Genomic DNA, 17,542 nt, shown 5'->3' with positions numbered 1-17,542 from the left:
TATGCTTTGGTCAAACAGCTCTTCTGGGGGCAGACCTTGTTAAGAAATGTGCCCTGGCTCATTTTAAACGACTGTTTGTACCCTCCCCTTGGATGCACAAAGGCAGAGAGAAGGTAGCATCATGTTCTGGCCCCCTGGAGCTTCTTCTCTCACTGAGCCTCTAGCAATCCCGTAATTCCAGCTCAGGTTTCCTCTCCCCGCCTTGGTGCCTACTGGTTTCTGTTCTATTAAATTGTGATTTTCCATATCTGCACCTCCATTTCTCCAGTGTGGGGGACAGGCAGCTTGTCCTGTGACCTCCTCATTTCTTTCTCAGATCTCCATCGGTCTTTTCAGTCTTTCAGGTTTTTACCTGTTAGACAGGAGCCCAGACTTTTCAGTTGCATAACACTCACAATGGGCACTTTTTTTTTTAAAGTATCTTTATTGGGCCAGAATTATTGTCTCCTCAGAGACTATCTCTGCCAACTATGCTGCAGTGGGGTGCTGGGAGACTCTCAGTCAGCAATGTTCAAGCCTCAGATCAGCCTTATTGGTTATGGCACTGTCACTGCACAAAGCTATGGGCATGCTTCTAAAGTTGCTTTTGTTTCACTAAACAAACATCTTTGACAGTTTTCTATGTTAATAAACATAGGGCTGGCAAGATGGCCCAGAAGATAAAGGCACTTGCCACTAAGACAGACTACCTACGTTCCATCCCCCAGACTCACATGGAAACCAACTGGCAAAAATTGTCCCCTGGCCTCCACGTAAACACCATGAAATTCTCTAAGTAAATATTTGTTTGTCTCTTTCTTTCTTTCTTTTTTTTTTTTTTTTTTGAGACAGCATTTATCTTTGTGGTCCTGGCTGTTCTGGCTTCAAACTCAGAGATCTGCCTGCCTCTGCCTCTGCCTCTGCCTCTGTTCCTGAGTGCTGGGATTAAAGGTGTGTGCCACCACTGCCTGGCTTATAATTTAAAAATTAAATATGAACATTTGAATCATTCTGATAGAAATTAAGGTGTTTTCCAACATTACAAATTATTCTGCACCGAATATTTGTGTACATGTCTCAATGTTTATATGATTGTTTCCTTGAGGTGATATCTTTAGAACAATAGTTTCTTTTTGATAGGAAATTTGGAAAATGGTGGCAGGTCCATTCCCTGAAGTGATGCCCACTGTCAAGGTTTTAGCTGTGTTCTAGCTTTAGGTATAATAGCACCTGCAATAGGTAATAAAGCTAATGTCAAGCCCTGTTCCTCCTGGATATGTCTCCCCCTGTGACTCATTAAGTCAGCCTCCTTAACGTGACTTTAACGTAATGAATTAGGCCTTGGTTCTCCTGGCTTATCTTATGAGCTCTGCACTGATTTTCTCTATAGCACACCACATACCTCTATTCCTATGAAGGTATTTAAGACCATTTGTAATATAATATAACTAATTATCTTGTCTTCTTTCCAGGTCTAAGAAGATTCCCAAGTGACTACAAAACTACAGACAAGCCCACAGAGAGCAGATGTCTATTTTTCTGTCTTTTGTGGATATAAATTGCTATGTCTACTCTTTGCTTTCTGTGCTGCCTGTAGATCTTGAGAACATTGTCTAGCTGGGTGGTGGTGGTGCATGCCTTTGATCCCAGCACTCAGGAGGCAGAGGCAGACAGGATCTCTGTGAGTTTGGAGGTCAACCTGGTCTACAGAGTGAGTTCCAGGACAGCCAGGGCTGATAACAGAGAAACTCTGTCTTGGAAAAAAAAAACAAAACAAAAAACAAACAAACAAACAAAAAAACCAAAAAAACAAAAGAACATTGTCTAAAGGTAGGCATAGTAATTTAGAGGTAATAGCAAAAGAGCCTGGAGTTCAGTCATTCTTGTCTATTTATTAAATTCAAGGCTTAACCCATGTCCACAAAAGAAAAAAGAAAAGCCAGGTGACTGGAGAGATGGCTCAGAGGTTAGCACTGACTGCTCTTCTAGAGATCCTGAGTTCAATTCCCAGTAACCATGGTGGCTCACAGCCATCTGTAATGAGATCTAGTGTCCTCTTCTGGCCTGCAGACCTAAACGCAGGCAGAACACTCTATACATAATAAATAAATCTTTAAAAAAAAAAAAAAAAGGCAGGAGTATTTGTTGCTCTTGCAGTGGACCCCCATTCAGTTCTTGTATGTCACCTGGTGGCTCACAAGCACCCATAACTCCAGTTCCAGGGAATTAAATGGCTTCTGGCTTCCACAGGCTGCCCGTATACTCACACAGTACAGTACACATACATCCATGCAAGCAAAACACTCATAACCATATAATAAAATAAATTTTAAAAAACTTTAAAGACTGAGGTAGATTTGGCTCAGTGGTATATCACTTGCCTGGCAAAAAAACAAAAGAGATTAGAGCCACAGCTTAGTTGGTGCAGTTGCTTACTCAGCAGCTAAAAAGCACTGGGCTCCATCTCCGGAAGCATCTAAAATCAGGCCTCTTGTAATCGTGGGCAGAGGCAGGAGAGTCATCAGAAGTCTACAGTCATCCTTGGTATGTATCAAATTCATGGCCAGCCTGTGCTATATCAGAACCTGTCCAGAAACAGGTTCTGGAAACAATGACTCAGTACTTCCAGGTACTACTTGCTTTCTCAATTTGCTGAGTACTATTTGGTGGCTATTTGAGAACACAGTGTCTCACAGTCACCTATAACTCCAGATCCCAAGTTCCAGTGGATATGACATCTTCTGGTTTTATTGAGCACTCACATGGTACACATACACACATACAAGCAAAACACTCATATATCCAAAAATAAACAAATATAAAAACTTATGAGAGAAAATAATTTCTGTTCTATGACACTGGAAACACAACTGCACCACTCTGGGAGAGGCTGAGTCATGACAAGAACATGATGGGTCTCTGACAGAAAGCTAATAGTCAATGCCCCACATCCATGCCCAAATATATAAGAAGTGGGGCTGGCAGGTGGCTCAGTGGGCAAGAATGGTTGCTGTGAAAGCAAGAGCACCTGAGTTCAAATCCCCAGTGCTCACATGATTAGCAGGCATGGTTGTGAGTGACTAACCTCAGAACTGGGGAGTAGGGTGGAGAAAGGATGGTCCCAGGAGCTCACTGAGCAGCCAGTCCAACCAGATAGTGAGTTTCAGGATCAATGAGAGACCCTGATTCAAAAACTAAGGAGGGGTCAGACAGAGGAAAACACTGCACATCTATCTCTCTTCTGATCTTCACATGTATGCACACAGACATGTGTACCTGCACACACATGTGTAAGCACACAACACACACGCATCATATCATACACATAAAAAGGGAAAGCTTCAAGAGGGCCAAGGTGGGGAGGCACAGAGGACAGCCAGGCTTCATACATGGGACTAGATTTGAAGAGAAATTTTGAGTTGAGTCCTTTTCTATTTACACACCAGCAAAACAAAAACATACTTCGGAAGAGACAAAAGTAAATCTCATTAGGAGGTATGGCAATGTAAGTGAGGGCCTTCAGAGTTGACCTCTAGCTCATGAGCAGTAGGACCTTGGCTTCTATTCATTCCTTCTCCATCTGTTTCCCATCAAGACAGCTGATACCCCTGAGAGAAAATGATGTCATAGATAAGAATAACAAGACAACTAGAATGACAGCAAGCTGAATAACATAATCTAAGTGACAAGCATGAATAGAGAATAAGCCTTATAAACATGCCCAAAGAAATAAAGTATAGGTAATGAATCAGAAACAATCATAAAGAACCAAGGAAGGGTGGGATGGCACTGTGCACCTGTCACTCCAGCCCTGGGGGACAGGGGCAGAAGAGTCCAGAGCTCAAGGCCAGCCTCTGCTCAAAGCAAGTTTTTTGTCTCAAAACAACAAAACAGTAAATGACACCAGAATAAAAACCTGGAAAGAGGGCTGGAGTTATAGCTCAGTGGTAGACATTTGTTTAGCATGACACCACACACAAGAATACATTACCTATACTTAAAAGGATAGAACTTGTTAAAATAAGGAAGTAAAATACAAACCAAAAGAGAGAAGCATAAACCAAAACTGACTCTGAGGCAAAAGATATTGTTGGGGGAAGGAAGGTAGCAGATCAAAAATAAATTGATACTTGTAATAATACAATTGTGCTATGAAAAGCAGTGACTGAATTAGCTGTGTGTGACTGTGTGAGGTATGTGCAGGTGCCCACAGAGACAGGAGGAGTTGCAGGTGGGTGTGAGCGGACATGGGAGCTGGTCCAACTGCAATCCTAGAAGAGCTGTACATGCCACCAACCATTGAGCCACCTCTCCAGCCGGGATCCAATTTTCTTCCTTGTTCTCTTCCAGTGACTGTCTTCTCTCTAGGCATTCCTCATACTCCGCAAAAAACAAATAAACTTTCTATAATGTTCTAGTTGCTTCATTCTCCCTTTGTAGCCCAGCTTGAATTTCAGGGACATTGGTTATAACCTACCCCTTCCTCACACTTGAAAATCCTGCTCACTCTTCTCTGGCTTTGAACTACCTAGGCTGACCACAGTCCGGCTTAAATACAGTTTTCTCTCTCTCCTGCAGGCCTGCACCCCAAGAGCTGAATACAGCTTTGGGAAAACATTTGAACTTGCTGTCTGGTCTCTGCTTAAATAATCATTAACCCCTGGTGACCCCAGAAAACTACCTGGCGAACATACCCTATTTCTCTAATATACTCACTCTGGCTTTCCTAAACAGTTTTGTGCTTTCTCCTGTTTCTCAAAATCACTGAGATCATCTCCACTTTCACCTGGTTAACTGGCTTCCTTGTTACACTGGGAGCAAACTGTTTTGACTCTTTTAATGTGTGTGTTGTGTATGTAGGTGTTTATGTGGTTGTATGCACGTATGCATGTGTGTGTTCATGTACATGTATGTGCATGTAGAGGACAGAGGTTAGTGTTAGGTATATTCCTCAATTGTTCCCCATCTTAGTTTTTGAGACAGGGTCTCTCACCAGACCTGGAGATCACTGAATCAGCTAGACTGGCTGGCCAGTGATCTCCGGGATCTGTGTGTCTCTGTCTCCTGAGTGCTGTGGTAGCCATACCTAGCTCTTACATGGGTGCTGGGGATTGAGGTCCTCAGACTTATGTGGTAAGTACTTTGCCATCAAGGCCACCTCCCCAGGCTCTTTATTTATTTATTTTCAATTGTTTTTTACATATGTAGGTGTTTGTGTTTGCACGCAGGTATGGGCAGACATCTGCAAAAGTCAGGCTTTGGATTCTCTGAAGCTGGAGTTAAAGATGGCTATCATGTTCCTTATTTATTTTGAGACCCATCTTGTGTAGCCCAGGCTGATCTCAAGCTTTCTATGTAGCTTAGGTTGGCCTTCAACTCCTGATTTGACAGTTCTACCTCCTAAGTGCTGGGATCATAGGCGTAGACCACCATGCTCTCCCACCACCACTCATCTGTGTGTGTCTTTTGCGTGTGTGTCATGTATGTGTGTCTGTCATGTAGTGTGTCGTGTGTATCTGTCATGTATGTGTATGCCTGTTGTGTATCTGTCATATGTGTGTTGTATATATTGTGTGTGTCATATATGTGTGTATGTGTATCTTTTTATGTGTCTGTCTTGTGTCTGTTATGTATGTGTGTGTCTATCTTGTGTGTTTGTCATGAGTATGTCTCATGTATGTATGTGTCTGTTATGTATGTGGGTGCGTGTCATGTATGTGTGTCTGTCATGTGTGTCATGTATGTGTGTCTTTCATGTATGTGTGCACGTCTCATGTGTGTGGGTATGTGTGTGTGTACATATTGAGAGGCTGATGTTGTGAGCCTTCCTTAGTTACTCTCCACCCTCTTTCCCAAGACAAGATCTCTCAGTTGAACCAAGAGCTAGTCAATATGGCTAGTTGGCTAGCCAGGTCCCTCTGAGTGTCTTCTCTCTGCCATCTAGTGCTAAAATTACAGGTGGGCCTTCACACCCACCTGGATTCTGAGAAATCTGCATCTCTTTCCTTATGTGGTCCTGTCTCTCTACCCACTAACCCTCTATTCCAAGACTTCTCAATTTTATCTGTTTATTTTGAAACACAGTTTCATGTAGCCCAGGATGGCCCCCAATTCACTTTGTGGCCAACCTATCTTCACCTTCAAGTGCTAGGATTAGAAACATGCACCACTACATTCAGATTCCCTCTCAATTTTAAAAAGAATGCTAAGCAGAGGCTGGAAGGATGGATCAGTGGTTAGCAGTGATGGCTACAAGAGCATAAGAAAGACCTAAGTTTGATTTCCAGCACTCAACTTGAGATGCCCACAAGCGCTTGTAACTCCAACTCTGACACCCTTGTCTGACCTCTGCAGGCACCCCTACACACACACACACATTGTGTCCTTAATTCAGAAAAAGGAAACTTCTCCTTTTCTTCTGTTGGATCTTGTCAAAGCCTGGACATACTTTGTCAGATACTTGGGGCATCCTGCCCTTTGTCTAAGTTTTTTGCTGCTCCTTCCTCAAAGTAGCTGCTTATAAATAACATGGCCTTCTCCCTTCCTCTTTTGCATCTTCCTCTCTGGGGGAAGGGGTTGCTTTAAACTGTAACAAAATTATCCTCCAGCTTTAAGAAGGAAAGGAAGGAAGAAAGGTAGGGAGGGCAGGAGGGAGGGAGAAAAGGAATAAATGAATGAAAGAATAGATGATAGACAGACAGACAGACAGACAGATCGATCATTTGTGGGCTAGGAAGCTGGCTCAGGGGCTAAGAGTGTTAGCTGCTCTTGCAGAAGACCCAGGTTTGGTTCTGAGCACCATGTGTCGGCTCTCCACTGTTTAAAAACTCCATTTTCGAGGAATCTGACACCCTCTTCTGGCTTCTGCAGGTACCAGGAACTTACATGGTACTCATACATCTGTGAAAGCAAACGCTCATGCACATAAAATAAAAATAAATAGACCTTTGAAAAGAATAATAGCCCGGCATGGTAGCACACACTATTAAGAACAGCACTCAGGAAGCAGAGGCAGTCAGATCTCTATGAAATCAAGGCCAATCTGGTCTACACAGCAAGTGCCAAGCCAATTAGAGCTACACTGTGAGACTCTGTCTCAAAACAAACAATAAATAGAAATGTTCTCTTGGATCCCCTTTCTTTGTTAGGTGATGTTCTGTTGCTCTCCCTCCTTTTATAGCAAAATGTAAATCTCCTTTAAAATGTAAGGCACTGGGCATGGCTGGCACATGTCTGTAACCTTAGCACTCAGGAGGCTAGGACAGGGGTTGAAAGCTTAGGGCCAGCCTGGGCTACATAGAAAGATACCCCCCCATCCTAAAACAAAGCTTCCAGAACTCGGTTATCTTGATTTGCTTTCTACATTTCTGGCAATATTTCCCCGCCCCTATGTGTGTGTGTGTGTGTGTGTGTGTGCATGTGTGCGTGTATGCGTGTGTGTGTGTGTGTGTGTGTGTGTGTGTGTATGATATCTGTAGGCACACATGTGACAGTCAGAGGAGGACATCAGATGTCCTGCTTTGTCACTCCCCTTCTTCCCTTGAGACAGAGTCACTCACTGAAGCAGGACCTACACTGGCAAGCCTGAGATCCCCGGTCTCTCCTCCCACTGGAGTGGGGTTACAGTTGTACATGGCAATGCCCAGCTTTTTTCACAGGTGCTGGTACGTCAGACTCAGGTCCTCACACTGCACTGCAAATGCTGTTGCCCACCGAGCTGCATCTCAGCCCTCTCTATGACTCCCTCATAGGCCCTCTTGTCCTCAAAATACCAGAGAGGGTTACAGTTTACTCCTTGAATGTCTTCTCCTGTATTACCATCACCTTGTATTACCTGGATGGTCTTGGCCAGTCTCATAGCTTTAAACACCACAGATCTACTGAACAATCTAATTTACATCTCAAAGCTGTGGCTTTGACCTTTGTCCCTGAAACTATCTACTTCCTATCTCTGTTTACTGTTTAACTGACAGCACCAGGCCTCGCCCCTCTCCCCCCCCCCCCCCCCCGCTTTCTTCCATTTTCCTCTGTGTCTTACTGTCTGACTTTCGTGTATGTGATATTGGATATTGGGGAGCAACCTTGGCCAGTGCTCTAGAAAAGTGCCCTGTCACAGAGCTTCACCCCAGTCCTTTTCTTTGTTAAAAAGTATTTATTTAAACTTATTTATAAATACTTTTATTTTTGTTTGTGTATGGCTGTTTTGCTTACATGCATATGTTTGTACTATGTGTACAGTGCCTGAGGAGACCAGAAGAGGATGTTGGATTCCCTGGGACCCAAGTTACAGAGATTCCATGAAAATTCTTGGTACAGAATCTAGGTCCTCTAGAGGAGCAGCCTGTGCTCTTAACTGCTGAGCCATCTCTCCAGCTTAATTATTCATGGGTATGTACATGCCATAGTGTGTGTATAAAGGTCAGAGAATTTCTTTCCTTCCAACACGTGTGTCCAACTCAGATCATCAGGCTGAGCAGCACAAACCTTTTGCCTGATTTGGACTACCACTGCCCTCGAATCCTTTTCTTCCCTTCTTTCTTTCTTTCTTTCTTTCTTTCTTCCTTCCTTCCTTTCTTTGTTTTGGCTTTTTAAGAGAGAGTTTCCCTGTGTAGCTTTGAAGCCTGTCCAGGAATTCACTCTATAGACCAGGCTGTCCTTGAACTCACAGAGATCCTCTGCCTCCCAAGTGCTGGGATTAGAGATATGCACCACCACCGCCCGGCAACAGTGGTTAGATGCCACAAAATAGGTGGCAATGCCTTAACCGTATAAGTGTTGTTAGGCCCAAAGGCCTCTTCCATCCTTGTCAAGGGAAGTACTAACCTTCTCTCCTTTCATAAACACCCAACTCTTTTCTCATGCATGTGTTTATATACTTCAGTAGTGGAGACTGAGCCCTCAGGCTTGCATGCTAGGTGAGTACTTTTAGTTATATCTCCTTTGTAACATTGTTTAACTTTACTGAATATGTGTGTATGTGTACACAGTGTGTATGGGTGCTGATGTACCACAGCACACATGTGGGAGCTGGAGGACATCTTAATGGAGTGGCTTCTCTTTCTACCTTAGCCAATTAGCCATCTCACCATCTCACCAGCCCTTACTGTTTTTATGAGATAGAGCCATGATATACAGTTCTGACTTGCCTTGAACTCATGGCGAACCTCCTCCATCAGTCTATACAGGACTGAGATTACAGGCATGCAAGCATTAGACCCTAGTTTTTGAAGAGTTTTATTTTAATATATATTTATTGAAAATTGTACACACATATATATCACATATATATATGTATGTACATGTATCTTTTATATAATATGGGGGAGTCTGTGTGAAGGTATACACACATGTCAGTGAGCATGGAGGCCAGAGATGTCCTGGGATGGAACTGCAGGCAGTTGTGAGCCACCCAACATGGGAATTGAACTCCAGTCCTCTGAAAGAGCAGTACTCACTCCTAACCACTGAGCCTTCTCTCTAGCCAAGACCTCAAGTTTTAACTGCCAGCCTTAGAGCCAACTTGAGCTTCTGCCTTCTCATTGGTATATTTAACTGATTAATGCTTACTATTATCTAATGAGCTGATTAAGAAAAGATAGGTATAATCAAGTTACATGATAAGATCAAGAGGGAAAGTAAGTGCCCTGCAGGGACAGGACAATGTTTGTTTGCTTGTTTGAAACAAGGCCTCTCTGTGCTGTTGGGGCTGGTCTTGAACTCTCTGGATCAGTTGAGATGAGAAGAATAAACCACCATGCTAGATGACCCTGTTTAAGTTGATTGTATAATTACATAATTATGGACTAATGATAATACTGGATGAAGAGAATGGTCCTTTGGAAATTTTAAAATGCCAAAATTGGCAGAGAAAGTACTTATTAACAGACAAAATATCTATAGATAACTTGGTAATTAAAGGCCTTACCAATGAAAAGAGCACCCAGTTTTATAAGCATTTTCAGTGAGTTTTACCAAGCCTTCGAAGAAAGAACAGTGAGCTCCTTTGTGAAATCACCCCAGACAGTTGGAAACTAGGCACATGGAGACAGTGCAAGAATAAAAACAGCCACATGGTGGCGCACCCATGTAGTCCGGCATTCAGATAGACAGTTAAGAAGTGTCACTGAAGGATAGAGGCCAGCCTGATCTAACAAAGTGAGTTCTGGGCCAGCGAGGGCTACACAGAGAGACTCTGTAGCAAAAACAACAAAAACAGGGCTGGAGAGATGGCTGAGTGGATGAAGATAAACTACTTGCTGTGCAGGCAGGGAGACTGGAGTCCAGATCCCCAGGATCCATGTAAAGCCAGGCAGGTGTAGCAGCCACCTGTAACCCCAGCCAGGCAGGTGTAGCAGCCCCCTGTGATCCAGTGCTCAGGGGCAGAATGGCTAGGGAGACCAGCCGGATCCAGCCAGCTCTAGGTTCAGTGAGAGGCCCTGACTCAATAAAAAAGAGTGGAGAGGTACTGAGGAAGACATCCAGTACACATGTACACATGCATCCACACATGACCCCACATGTGTCAATATGTATATTCCTCAAATACAAACAAACCAAGAAATTTTTTGGGAAAAGAAAGTACAAAAGATGATGAATCCAGGTTGCTGATGAAAATAGGTTTAAGAATAAATAAATGTTGTCAGGTCTGGTGGGTCAAGTCTATAATTCCAGGGAGGTAGAGGCAGAGAGATCGGGTATTCAAAGTATTTTTAGCTACAGTAAGAGTTCAAGACCAGCCTTGGCTACGTGAGACCTTATAGACTCTCATATACTACTCTGTGGCAAAACAAACTAGGGATGATAGCACATGCCTATGCAAGTTCAAGGCCAGCCTAGACTACACAATGAAGAGTGAGTTCCTGGACAGCCAGCTATATAAGCAAGACTGAGGCTCGAAAGAAAGAGAAAAAGGCGTGAGCCCCTGTTTTTCCATTGGCTCATTAGTCCATGCCATTGTCAGGATGCTTTCCTTTCCATCTACATATTGTTTAGTTATGAGTGTCAGTGTCCACAGAGAACAGAGGGTGGCAGATCCCTTGGGAACTGACTTCTAAGCAGTTTGAGCTTAGAGTACTTGGAAGCAAACCCAGGTCCTCTGCAAGAGCAGTCTTTTTTTTTTTTTTTTTTTTTTTTTTTTTTTTTTTTGAGTTTTGGTTTTTCAAGACAGGGTTTCTCTGTATTGCTTTGGAGCCTGTCCTGGAACTCTCTCTGTAGACCAAGTTGGCCTCGAACTCATAGAGATTCACCTGCCTCTGACTCCTGAGTGCTGGGATTAAAGGCATGAGCCACCAAAGCCCTGTGCAAAAGCAGTCTTTACCTCTAGGCCATCCCTTTCCCTTTTTAAATAAATAAATCATCTCTGTTTCCATTTCAGGAAAAACAAAAATATGCAAATATATTATCCATTAGTTGAACTCAGACATCACATACATATTCACTATGTAAACTTGACAAGTCAGATTTTCTTTCAAGAATTACAATGTTTTAATGTGAGAAAACTGTATAGATTAAAGGAGAAAACTTACACATCTAGACAGATATCAATTCGTCTTAATTTAACCAATAATTTCAAGTAAACTTGAACTATAGAAAGTGTTTTGAGGCATTACATTTAAGATGTTGACTTAGCTGAGCCAAGCACAGTGGTGTTCATCTGAAACCCTAGCAGTTGGGTGACAGAAACAGAAAGATTTCAAATTCTATGCAAGCCGGAGCTCACAGTGAGATGATGCTGTTTCTATTACAACTAATGCCTGCTGGACCAGAGGTACAGTTGTGCAAATGCTTAGCATTTGAAAGGCCCTGAGTTCAACACAAAAACAACCCCCTTGCGCTCACACAAATAGCAACTGGATTTTTTTTTTTTTTTTTTTTTTTTTTTTTTTTTTAGAAACGCTTCTAGAGTGCTGGGGGCTGGAGAGATGGCTCAACACTTAAGAGCACTGGCTGCTCTTCCAGAGGACCTGAGTTTAATTCCAAGCAACCACAGCTGTCTGTGACTCCAGTTCTAGGAGACCTGACAACCTTACACAAACATACATGCAGGCAAAACACCAATGCACATAAAATAAAAATTAATAAAAAATTAAAATGAGTCCTGGAAAGTGGGTTCCAGGGTTAAAAGTGCTCACTGCTCTTACAGAGGACCCAGGTTTGGTCCATGCGTGGTAGCTCACAACTGCCTCTAACTCCATCTCCAAGGCATGTGATTCTCCAGCCTGATTGGGTACCCCTGTGTACAGAGTACACCTGGAATTAACCAAAACCTAAGCTACTGAATTCCTGTGAACATTTTTCTCAATTGGATTATATTGAAGCAGGAAGACCCATCCTAAATCTGTATAATTTGAGGTTGGAAGATCCACCTTAAACTCGGGCCACACCTTCTGCTGGCAGTCTATGTAAAGGACATGGAAGAAGGAAGGATTTGTTCTTTGCCTGCTTGATCTTTCAACCTGGCAAGTTTATTCCTCCACTGGCATTAGAGCATACTTCAGGATTCCAATGCTCACTGAAGACCAACTGAGATATCCAGGCTCATGGACCAAACAACTGTTGTATTCTTGGGCTTTCCATCAGCAGACAGCATTGTTGGAATAGTCAAATGATTATCTGTAAGTTGCTCTAATAAATCTCATACATATATATTTATATGCACATGCATATCCACATACATACATATATATTCATTCTATCAGTTCTGTTTCTCTAGAAAACCCTAATACACATACACATAAAATATACTTGGGGCAGTAATCTATAAAAAGGGATGTCCATTCTAAACAAAAGCAAAAAGCTAAAGGGGAGACAAAGCACACATATATTTTATTTATATATTCACTTTTGAGAAATGAACTCATGCATCCTGGAATGGCCTCAAACTCCTAATCCTCCTGTGTCTGCCTCCCCAGTGCTAAAATGACAGTCACATACCAGCATGCCCATTCTATGACATCCTGGGGATCCAACCCAGGGCTTCATGCATATTAGGCAAACTCTGAACCAACTACACACCTGGCCCTAACTTCAGAAATTGTTTTAAAAAGGAGAAGGAAGGAAGGAAGGAAGGAAGGAAGGAAGGAAGGAAGGAAGGAAGGAAGTTAGGATTAGGAACAGTCCCAGAGCTTGGCAGACAGAGGCAGGTGATCTCTGTGAGCTTGAGGCCAACCTGGTCTGCATAACAATTTCTAGGTCAGCCAGGGCTGCAGTGAGACCCCTGTTGCAAAAACAAAAAGGAAGAATGAAGTAGGGCCGGGAGGCTGGGGTGTGGCAGAGATAAATATTTGCTAAGCTTGTACTAAGGCTATGGTTGGAGGCTCAAGACAGAACTGAATATCTAACAGACATGAGGACAAACAAACCAACAGAACAGAGAAAACGCTTGGGAATAGAATTGCATGGAACTTTGACATTTGAAAACGGCAATGCCAGGACCGTGGGAAAGATTCCCAGTCCAGCTTGCTGCTTCACAGTTCCTGAGCACTCCGATGTTCCAACGTATTGTTTGTTTGGTTTTGGTTTTTCCAAGACAGGGTTTCTCTATGTATACCTAGATGTCCTGGAACTAGCTCTTGTAGACCAAGCTGGCCTTAAACTCACAGAGATCCACCTGCCTCTGCCTCCTGAGTACTGGGATCAAAGGTGTGTGTCACCACTACCCGGCTTATTTAGAAACTTTGTAGAAAAACTTGTTTCTGAGTGGATGTGGTGGCACACACATAATCTCAGCTAAGGAGGCTGAGGCAGGAGGATTGCCAAGAGTTTTGAGGTGACCATCAGCTACATACTGAGTACCAAGCCAGCCTGGAAAGATTAAGCTAGATCCCTTCCACACTTAACAAGGCAAACTTTCAGTAGATTTAAGGTGTGAATAGAGGAGCCAGGTGATCCCTCAAAGGTAAGAGCACTGGCTGCACCTTCAAGGAGCAGAGTTCAGCTCCTAGCACCCACATCAGGGCGCTCACAGCCACCAGGTTATTAGGTGCCCTCTTCTGGCCCCCATGGGCACCTGCACTCACATTCACATATACAAAACTAAAAAGAAAATATTTTTCCTTTAAAGATATCAGTGGAAAAATAAGGTGTAGGGAGATGGCTCAAAGGGTAAAGGTGCTTGCTTGCCACTAAGATTGAGGAGTTGGTTCTAACCTTGGAACCCATATGACAGAAGTGAACCAACCAACTTTCACAAGTTGTCCTCATGCCAAATAAGCACACCATTATATACATGTAGTAAAAATTACAAAAAGGAAGGCAGAGGGATGGCTCAGTAGTTAAGAGTATACATGCTGTTTTTGAGAATTTGAGTGTGATTTCCAATACCCATACCACACAGCTCATAATCATTTGTAATTCTAGTTCCAAGGGACAAAATAGCCTCTTCTGGCATACGCGCGCGCGCGCGCACACACACACACACACACACACACACACACACACACACACTGAAATAACTTTCAAAAGAAAATCTTTTTGACTTAGGATGGAAAAGGTTTCTGTTTATTTGGCTTGCTCAGTTCTCAACACTGGGGATGGAACCCAGGGCCTTAGGAATGTCAGCAAGAACTCTACCACTGTACTGCATACCCACATTTTGTTTGATTTTGAAAGAGGATCCCAGCAACAACGTCCCCAGGCTGGCCTAGAATTCACTTTGTAGTCAAGCAGGTCTTGAGCCTGTGGCCCTCCTGTCCAGCTGGAGAAAGAATCTTCTAACCAGAACAACACATTTAACAATGAAAATGGGTAGGTTATTTGCCAGAATGACAAAATTTAAGGAGATAATGCCACATCTTGGCATGAATGTATGAGAAGAATAAAAAAGAAAGTAAATAGAGGTGCCTACATGCAACTAAACACAGGAGGGAAAGTTCTGCCATCTCCAGCTTGCCAGAAACTTGGGGAAACAACCCTGGAGACCATGTGGCAGCCACTGGAACGGGGAAGCTAAGGTCATTAGTGTGCAAGAAGGAAGGTCCCAACCCACAATGGGAACGCTGAGAACTGGTCTGAAACCACAGGCAACAAAAATCACAGTTGGAAAATTCATCAGAACCATGGAGGCAGTCTTGAGAAAGTATCTCTTTTAGGAAACTGAAAAGTAAAATAATTGTTCCTAACAATAAATACAAGAATCAGGAGGCACTTGACTGTGAGGAGAACACATCAGGCCAGGTGTGGAGGCCATGCCAGTAATTGCAGCACTCCAGAAGCCAGGGCAGAACGATAACTAAGTGTTCAAGGCCAGTGGGACTACATGGTGAGTCCCCGGTTAGCCAGTGTGAGATCATCTCAATACATACATACATACGTACATACTTACACACACACACACACCTGAGAGAGATAGGAAGGGAAGTGGGGGAGGGGAGGAAGGCGTGTTTGATGGAACACATCTGTAATCCCAGATCTTGGAATCTTGGAGGCAGGTAGATGGGGAACTCAGGAAAGTCATTCTTCACTACATAGAAATTCAAGACCAGCCTAAAACAGAACTAAACAGGACATCAGAATCCAGAAAATGGCAACTCATCGTCATAACAGAAGATGGCACCCTTGAGCTGAAAACAAAAATAGGAAACCAATCCAACTCTTCCTCATTGTCTTCCAAAGGCGAAAATGTTAAAAGCTGATTTGGGAAGAGCACACCAATTTGTTATCCAGTGCAAACGGTCGGCCAAGAAAACACACATACAAGTGACAGGTATCGTGAAGGTAGACACACTAGTTAGTATAACAGTTATATTTTATTATGCTGAGGGCCATCACCCAGGTTCACTTCAGCTTGTGCCAGGTGGCTTAGCTGAAGGCCAGGTCCAGTTTCTAATGTAAGTCTCTGATTTGAGAGTCAGAAGGTGTTTTCTACTATGCTCATTTACAATTATACAGGCTCAGCAGGTTGTATTTATGTATTTAAGAATGTGTGTGTTTATATATGTGTGTGTGTTTGAAGGTATGTACACACATACACTCATACCTAAAAAACAGCTAAAGAAAAAAAGGGGTCATGAATTTGAAAGGAGGAGGGTACACGGGAGGGTTTGAAGGGAGAAAAGGGAAGAGCACATACACAGAACCACAATTTTTTGTTTTTTGTTTTAGTTTGGGTATTTCCAAGACAGAGTGTCATTTATGTAGCCCTGGCTGTCTTGGAACACTATAATAGACTGGGCTGGCCTCGAACTCACAGAGATCCACCTGATTCTGCCTTCCAAGTGCTAGTATTAAAGATGTGTGCCACTATGCCCAGAGAAAACCATAGTTTTTAAGGAAAATGAAATAAAATTACGAGGTACATGACCATGGACTGCTCTGTGTGCCCAGCCACCCTTCTGGGTTAAAGGGCACTGTGTGCTACTGGTAATGTTAGTCCTCCTCTGGGAATTTCCTTTAGGGCAAAAGGAACCCCCTCACCCAAGGTCACCCCTTTTCCTCAGGGTATAATTGGCAACAGTGACTTCCTGGTGTAGGGAATGAAGTCCCTGAAGGGCCAGTCTGATTCAGAGCTCATGTGTGGGCCCAGCTGCTCACTCCTGTGCTCTGAGAACTTGGAACAGGAAGATCAGGGTCGTCACCAGTTACATAGCCAGTTTGGAGCCAGCTTGGGGTACATGTGACCCTGTCTAGACAACTACAGCAACCAAAAGAAACTTTGTTTAAACCCTTCCTTATGGGATCAGCTGAGACCATTGAGATGTGGGGCATCTGCTTCCCACTAGCCTGAGAACCAACTGCTACTTGGACATTCTTGCAAAGAAGCGGTTAAAGCCATCATCAAAACTTAAACGATATAAGATTTAACTTTGTTAAGGCCACAGCTTGCATTGTAGCCCAGGCTGGCCAGAAACTCACTATATACAATCAGCAAGGCTCACTAGGAACTCAAGCCTTCTGCTTCAGTGGCCCAGATGGGCTTACGCTCTACCACACCCAGATATAAAGTCAAATTTAAATAAATGATATTCAAAGCTAGAGTCGCTCAGCAATTTTCTTTCCTTATTACTATACTATGTCTACTGTTATCTATGTTCCAGAGCAATCAGCCAAAGATTCAAGTATTCACATATGAAAGTAGTCAGAGGCTACAGATCAAAGTTTTTGTCCTTCTGAGAGCTGGTGGTTAAACATTAACCACCTGCCGCCTCCCTCCTGCCCTCCTCCTCTCACAAGGGCACTCTCCATCAAGCACCTGGGACATGTCCTAGTCAGAGTCAGTGTCCCTGGGAATGTGACCCAAATCAACAAGAAAGGATAGCTAGGGAAAAACTGTAGTAGACAGAAGAAACAGGAAGACAAATAGAGAATAAGCCCCTCCCCTCCCCTCAGAGAGATCCAACCCAGGGCTAAGTGTGGTTGACAAGCACCCTGCTGCAGAGCCATAATCTCCACCCCAAATCAGAAATTCTAAAGGTCAGAAACAATTCAGGGAACTTGGAGAGCTGGCTTGGCAGTTAGGAGCTGCTGCTCTTCCAGAGAACCTGAGTCTGGTTCCCAGCACGACTGTAACTCTAATTCCTGGGGGTGCTGACACTTCTAGCCTTTGCCAGCTTCTGCACTCATGTGC

At 43.3% G+C, this 17,542-nt stretch overlaps 1 protein-coding gene and 1 non-coding gene across 2 annotated transcripts in view; one reads left to right on the top strand and one right to left on the bottom strand.

The window, feature by feature from the left end:
• Fam186a (family with sequence similarity 186 member A) overlaps nucleotides 1-17,542 on the top strand; it is a 71,660-nt gene that overhangs the window by 40,949 nt on the left and 13,169 nt on the right. The gene's annotated exons all lie outside the window — the stretch shown is intronic.
• Nucleotides 8,699-8,823, bottom strand: LOC127226259 (U6atac minor spliceosomal RNA). The gene has a single exon (XR_007834870.1). It is a non-coding gene; the product is annotated as a U6atac minor spliceosomal RNA (small nuclear RNA).

Source organism: Phodopus roborovskii, unplaced genomic scaffold (assembly GCF_943737965.1).
Source record: "Phodopus roborovskii unplaced genomic scaffold, PHOROB, whole genome shotgun sequence".
NCBI classification, from domain to species: Eukaryota; Metazoa; Chordata; class Mammalia; order Rodentia; family Cricetidae; genus Phodopus; species Phodopus roborovskii.
The sequence above is the reverse complement of the archived record's forward strand: the minus strand, read 5'-3'. Positions and strand labels throughout refer to the sequence as shown.